Genomic DNA, 7,441 nt, shown 5'->3' on the forward strand with positions numbered 1-7,441 from the left:
TGTGTGCGTGTTTGAAAGATTAGATGGGGCAAAAGGAGCTGGGATCTGCTGGAGAAATGCTTGCATAGCCACAGATGAAGTCAGATGTACTGGGCTGTTGCTGGGAGGGCACTGCAAAGAGAAATGCCACCTGGGCATTGGTTTGCATAAGAACTAGATAAGTATTTGCAGCAATTAAATGTTGTATGTTGGTGCTTCCAATGCTCATACTCACTTGCAGTATTGACTGCTTCTTAAAACAGGCAGCTACATGTGTGTTGAGGATAATGTGAGATTTGTCTTTCAGTTGAAGAAAGTATGAGAAGCGTGAGCCCTGTTTTCCCCCAAAGCAGGGAAGAGAACACAGATATCTTGTGCTAATCAGTAATTGCAAGATTTTTCACCCTGAAGAGCGAGGTATTTATCTGATGATGCTGTCAGCATCTTTGAACATTTGAGGCCCAACATAGAGCTGCCTGTGGTGAAGAGCTGTGGACCTGCAGGCAGCAGATGGGGCTGTGATGCCACTCTGGGAAACCCTGCATCGCTCCTTGGGAATCTCTGCCAATGTGTATGTTCCCACACTTGCTCATATTTCTCTTCCTGGAGTTTAACCTGACATAATTTTTGATGGGGATTCAAAATGTGCAAGCACTATGAGGAGTAATTATTGCCCAAACAGGTCAGTCCCGTGGGTATGAGCTAGCTCCCCATATTACAAAAATGTCCTGTAATAGTTCTGAGACATCATTGTCATCATCAGACTGTGAAAATGGCTTTCTGAGGGGATTTAATCCATGACTGCCAGAGGCTTGTGGGACCCCACAGGTCTGGTGCTATGAGATCTTTTCATTAATGCTATGTGAAATGAACATAGGCCTGTTAAATTTGCAGAGCGTGGAAGAATTGTGGTTTGCAGTCTAAAAAGGGTGGGAGAGGCCTGAGAACAGTCTACAAGGGTCACTGGAAGGAGGAAAGACCAAATTCATCCTCTGTTTTCATGCTGTATAAGACATGATGTTCTGGTCTCAAACTACAGCAAAAATGGAAGAAAAAATCTTGCAGCAGTGAGGAAGTGCTAGCAGATCACCTGGAGAGTGAGGAAGTCTGTTCCTGGAGTGACACAGTGAGTGCTGATCTTCTGTGTGGAAGTTGTTGACTCTCGCCAGCCTGATTTTCTGTGTTTCTCTGAAAAACCACTTGCTCTAACCCCAAGGGGCTCTCCCTGCCCTCATAAAATCCTTAGATGGGAAACTGTATTCTTGCTCAGCTTGGGTGCTCCTGATCTGAGCTGTGGGAGTGAGCAAATGCCGTTTAGCCCTTAGAGACAGCATGTCCTCTCCAGGGACCTGTCTCTTAAAGACCAGCCAGTTCATATTCACCTAGCCTGGATCCAGGGGTAACCTGGCCCTGGAAGGTGGGCACCACAGGGCATGTGCCTGACCCCTGAGTCATCTGCTCTTGACCTTTTCCTCCCTGCACTGCTGCTGTTAAGGAGTCCAGTCACCAGCAGCACGATGAGTTCACATCCTGCCTTCATGGACTGCAGTTGCAGAATTATGCACAAGCAGGCTTCTTCCTCTTCTTCTGTGCAAACAGGCTCTCATCCCTGCATCTCACTGTGGTCCTACCTCACTTCATCTATTACTACCACTACATGCCCTTGTAAAAAGTCCCTCTCCAGCTTTCCTGTAGCCCCTTCAGGTACTGGAAGGCTGCTGTAAGGTCTCCCCAGAGCCATCTCTTCTCCAGGCTAAACAACCCCAACTCTTTCAGCCTCTTGTGCCCAGGATACTTGTTCTCTGTTGCTGGAGGCAGCTGCCAACTTCTTGTGCCCTTCCCAGAGCATCCCTGGCACTTGTGCTCAAACCTCAGGGGTGTGTGGGGGGCACTAGGCTAGCACCCTTAATTTGCCATTGTCATGTGTGCTCCCAGCCTACTGCTCTTCGTGATGGGGAATACGGTGGGGACACAGTTCTGCCATGGGGACAGCTGTGATGAGTCCTTGGCAGCAAAAATCTCAGGTCAAACTGTTCTCACACAGCTCTGTGGGCAAAAGACAGGCTCAGATATGAGACTCAGCTATGTGTTGTTATTTCTGGTTCTCTGCACTCTTCGGACTCCTTTCCATCTTCCTGGAAGGCATTTTCAGGGGTAGCAGGGTCAGCTTTTTGGAGGGGCTGGGGGCATGCAGGGGAGCCCACCCCTGGGACTGCATTGAGGCATTTAGACTGGAGTAGAAAGTAGTCTTCACACCAAGAAGCACTTTGAATCAGGAGCGATACCTCTCCTGGGAGGAGAAGGCTTTGGTATGCTGAATTACACCCAGTGGGGTTAGGGCATGGAGGCTGCAGGAGGGAGCCGTCTCTTAGAAGGCTAGTAAAGGGCTAATGGTTGCCGTTACTCCAGGCTTGGTCCTAAGAGCAAAGCCAAGATATGACAGCTTGTTGCCTGCTGGGCCATAAATCTCTGCTCTCACTGGGGAATTCACAGAAGGAAAAGTCAGTCCCCTTCAGCTGAAAAGGGGAGAGGCTGTTCAAAGAGAAAGCTTTGTGGCTGGGCTGGGGTAGTAGGGGGATGCTGTGGGTGCTGGGGGGGATACAAGTGAGAGACATGGAGGGACCATTAAATAATCCTGCCTACAGTGTGATTCAGTCCTACATCCTGTGGTTGAAAGGGGCAAGGGGAAAGGGATACAGGCTGACCCCAGAAATAGTCTTGTGCCAGTAAATTTGAAAGGGAGATTCCAGAGAAAGAGGAAGTCAATAGAAAAAGCCTGAAAATTTAAAATAGCGTTGTAAAAATCTTTTGACTCAGCAGAGATGCAGTCCAGGCAGGAGGTGACCAGAGCCAAGTATGGAGAGGAAAATGAAAAGAGAGAAATCGAAACCTCTGATGATCCCAAAGGAGGTTTGATGTGCTCAGGTACTGCAGTGAAGGTGACCGTGTTCCTGGGGATGTGGCAGCAAGGACAGCGGGCTGGGATGGGTAAATGCAGGGAATGTGAAGAGTAAAAAAGGCTGCAACTGCAAAACTAAATTCACTCCTGGGGAGCAGAAGCAGCAAGCAGTCAGCTGGGGCGATGGGGGTGTCTGCACTAGGAGAGGCTCTGCCTCAGCCCTGCTCCTTCAGGGCTGAGTGAGAGGAGCTGTTAGAGATGGAGTGTCCAAAAAGGATGCTCTGGAGGAGATTTGTAGGCAGTGCCATTATTCAGTGATTCCAGACTGAATGGTTGGGCTGAGCAGGCCAGAGTGGTTTCAGAGTGAAGCAGCTAATTACACACCAAAAACCCACAACCACTGAAACCACCTCCAGTCCTGGAGGGGAACAAGTGAATCTCTAGCTTTTGTCCTGGAAAGAAGAGAGCAGGCAGCTGCCGTCTGCCCGGGCTGATGGCATTTATACAGCCTTGTAGAATGTTTGATTCCACAACAACGCTGTGGTTAGTGACACCTTTTAAAATAGGACTCTGAAACGCCTCTGTGAATAGGCCCTTGTAAAGACAAACCAGTTCAAATTCAGAAGGAAGATCACACCTCTAATCAGGCTGGCTTCCTGAGCGTGCTGGTTGCACAGTAGGACTGACATCCATCGGAGCGGTGGGGGTTTTTTATCTGTCCTGCTTGGGTCAGAAACCTTCATGAGAAATGTACCACTTCCCTGTGGAAATCTAATTTCCCATATATTTGTATCCCCAGCCAGTTTGTAGCTGTATGTCCTCGTACCACCAGTGCCCATGACACCTCTTTTCCACCCCGGTGTTGACTCTGATGAATTCACACACATCAGTCCCTCGTTTTCCTAACCCCTCAACCCAAGCTCTTTGCATTTGACTCTTCTCGTGTCGTGTAACACCAGGGGCTTGTCACACTCTTGGGATTTGGAGCATGGGCCTTTCCCTGCCCCAGACGTGTCCAGCTGACAGCCTCCCAGACTGGAACGGCTGCTGCTGTTATCCCTCGTCCCCAACAGCATGATCATACAGTCTGCACCGCTGAATCGAAGCCCTTCTCCATTACTCCAGTCCTCAAGGTCATTTTACTCCTTCTGGGTGATATCCTGGCCTCTTTTAGATTGATGATAGCATCTCATTTTGCCTCATCAGCAAATTTCCTTTGCCTTCTCCTACTTTTTGTGCCAAGATCATTAATGCAAATGTTAAGCAGAATAATTTTTGAGACAGAAACTCAAGGAACTGTACTGGTAAACCTTCAGCCTAACACATCCCCTTTCAGCTGAAGCAATTACCATACCCCTTTCAGGCAGCTCTTTACCCACTTTGCATTTCATATGCCAGTCACATCTTCTCTGGCTTAGTTAATAATTTACTGTGTGGCACCATTTCAAATGTCTTACTGAAGCCCAGACGAGTGAGATCTACTGATTTCCTTCATCGCAACTATCTGTGAACTTATAAAAGGAAGCTATTAGGGTAGCGTTGGTGTGCGTCAGGACCAACACTGCCTGATGTACTGCGAAATAGGTTGTACCTTGTGTGATGCCTGAGGATCTGGAGAGGGGAGTTCAGTGGGAGGTGTATGTCTGCAAAATACAACATTATTTACATTAATCGGGGTTGCAGAAGACTGGGGCTTAACAGAGTTAGTTGATGGAGCAACATGCTAGCAGATGACATTCACTCAGGAGTCATTTGAAATACCCATTTCTGGTTTTAAGGTCAAATGAACTACAGCTATTTGGGGAAGCAAAAGGCCTGTGGTGATGTTTTTTTTTATGGCCAGATTTTAAAGATATTTGGGTCCTGAGTATTTGGCCCACGTGACTTGGAAGTCTCTGTTCCATTCCTCTTCAATGACATTCAGGTCCCCTCAATGCCATTTTCTTTAGAAAATGAGTCTTAACATCTTATTTTCTACAGTTGATCTTTGGTGCTGCACGTCCAAGGGTAAAGCAGAATATTGGAGTGTGTGAATGATGGGATAGAAACTAATTCTCCAAATGCCCTAATGCTGTTGTAGAAACCAGCAGGATGATCTCCAGATGCCACATTCAGCTCTGATCATTTTGACTCAAAGACGGATAGAGCCGACACAGAAGACACTGAGCCAGGTGATGAAAGCATTTAGTAACTTGGAGATGAAAGATTGAAAAGAGTGGGGCAAATACATGAAGGGAGCTTAAAAATAAACATTAAATATTGATTATTTACCCTTTCATGCAGAAGAAGAAAGGGACATCGACGAGGTTAGAACCATTTAAAGAGAGAAACCATGCACTAGAGAGAAATATTTTGACACAAGGCATAATTAACATGTGAAACTCTCTGCCAGGTCTCATCAAGGGCAAAAAGAGAAGAAAGATAGAAGCAGTTGCTATGAGATAACCCCAGCTATGGAAGTTTAGACAATTTTTTATTTTAGCCTGTTTTTACGGAAATGGGGCTTATGCAATGTGCTGTCTGGGCGCAGGAGGTAATGATAGTCGGTGTCTGCAAACTCAAAACTGAAATGACTTCTTGCAGCCAGACAACTTCTTTTTAACGTCCCAACAATGCACTCACGTGGGCAGGCGCAGATCTCTGTAGAGGCAGCAGCTGAGAGCCCCTGGCTCTGCCAAATAGCATGGATGAGCTGTAGGTCAGTATGTCTGTGAGAGCTGGCAGTGTTCAAGGCCAGGTTGGACGGGGCTTGGAGCAACCTGGTCTGGTGGAAGGTGTCCCTGCCTGTGGCAGGGGGGTTGGAAGGAGATGATCTTTAAGGTCCCTTCCAACCCAAACCGTTCTGTGATTCTATGACCAGAGTCCGTGTGCCCTTGCAAAACCAAATGCAGCCCTGCTGAGCATCAGCCCCTGGGCTTGTCCTCCACTTGAGCACAGGGGTGGGGATGGGGCTGCAGGTGCGAGTCGTGAGGCATAGGAGACAAATAGTGGGGTGGGGGTAAGCACTGTGTGAGAGCAGAGGGGGGGCTGCGGCGGGTGTTTGGGGGAGCCAGAGCAGGGCAGAGCTGCTGGGTTCACAGCGTGGCAAGAAGGTGCCCGTGGGCTGGTGAGTGAGCTTCGAACCTGGGTGTTTCACTGCCTTGAGCAGAGTGCAGACACTGCTGTGTGCAGAGGGATGCGTTTGCATTTCAGTGAAGCGGTGTACTTCTGTCTCATGTCAATGCTTGCTCTGCTCACACAGCATTTCTCTTCCCTGATTTTGTTCAAAGAAATCTGCTTGCCTTAAGGAGCGAGGGGTGCTCAAGGCTGGGGACTTGGAGTCAGTGTGGAGAGTCTGGGAGAGGGTGAGAGAAGCTGAGGGTGCAGCCAGCTCTGGGTGAAATACATCCCATGGGGTGGTCTCTAAGCTCCCAGACAGAGCAGGGGAGGGTAACCAGCTCAGGGTGTCCTTGGGGTTTGGTGGAGCTGGGCTGGGTGGCTGGAGGGGGTGAGGTACATGTGCCTGCAGTGTCCAGTTCCCCTCCTTTTGCTGCTGGACCTCCCTAATGCCCTTGTGTTTTTCTGTAATGTGCACACACAGAGGTGTGCTGCAGCCTCCTGCCTGGGGAGAGATGATTTTTGCTCTTACCACTCTCTTTCCTTTCAGTCTAGTGTAGGAATCACTCAGACTGGGGGAGAAGAGGTCTGTGATCCAGGACCATAGAACAATCCCTGTCCTGGGTTGTGGGTTTTGTGCAGGGCATAGCACAGGATCCTCTGAGGGGGAAGGGGCAGTCAGGAATTTGAATTTCCAAGGTACCAGTAGGGTCTGGTTAAGGAATTCTACTTTGAATGCTGAATTACTCTCATAAACCAATATAGGCAAGGGTCAGTGACAGCTCAGTGCAGGGTGAGGCTGACGGCTGATCTGTATTTTCCTTGTAACCTCTAGCCACGGGACCGCTTTGCATAATTTTTATCAATGATGACTGTCACTTCCCAGAGGACGTTGTGTAATGCCGTGTGGTTTTCTCTACACTTGCATGGGATCGTGGTGTTGGCAGTTTCTTTCTGCCTATGGTTTCCTCCTATCTTATGCTGGCTCAGGGTGAAGGCAGAAGGGCTGCTGGGATCCCTTCGGTGCTGTGAAGCACAGGGCCCCACGTGTGGCAGCCTCTCCTGAATTGGGTGCAGAGACCATCATCCCTCTGCCCTGACTCAGGGTCAGACGTACCCTGCCAGGGCTCTCACCAGGGCAGAGGTTTGTCCGCAGGGTAGACTCTCTGCAGAGGTGGGGAGGCTTTCCTGGAGCTGCCTGCAGACGGAGGCAGCTGTGTCTCAGCTCCCCTCAGCAGGCCTGGGGACCCGAAGCGATGCTGTTCCCTTGCGATGACTGAGATCACTCCTCGTCCTCTCTTCTAGTCTGAATGAATCCCGTGACATTGTCTGGCTGCCCTGTCTGGACGTGGGACTCTTGCTGCTCTGTTATCGCTCTCCTATCACTTATTTCTTGAAATGCGAGGCCTTAAGGGGCAAATTCCTCCCCAGCAGCAGTCACCCCGGCACTGAGCACATTTGGGGCTC

Source organism: Nyctibius grandis, chromosome 18 (assembly GCF_013368605.1).
Source record: "Nyctibius grandis isolate bNycGra1 chromosome 18, bNycGra1.pri, whole genome shotgun sequence".
NCBI classification, from domain to species: domain Eukaryota; kingdom Metazoa; phylum Chordata; class Aves; order Nyctibiiformes; family Nyctibiidae; genus Nyctibius; species Nyctibius grandis.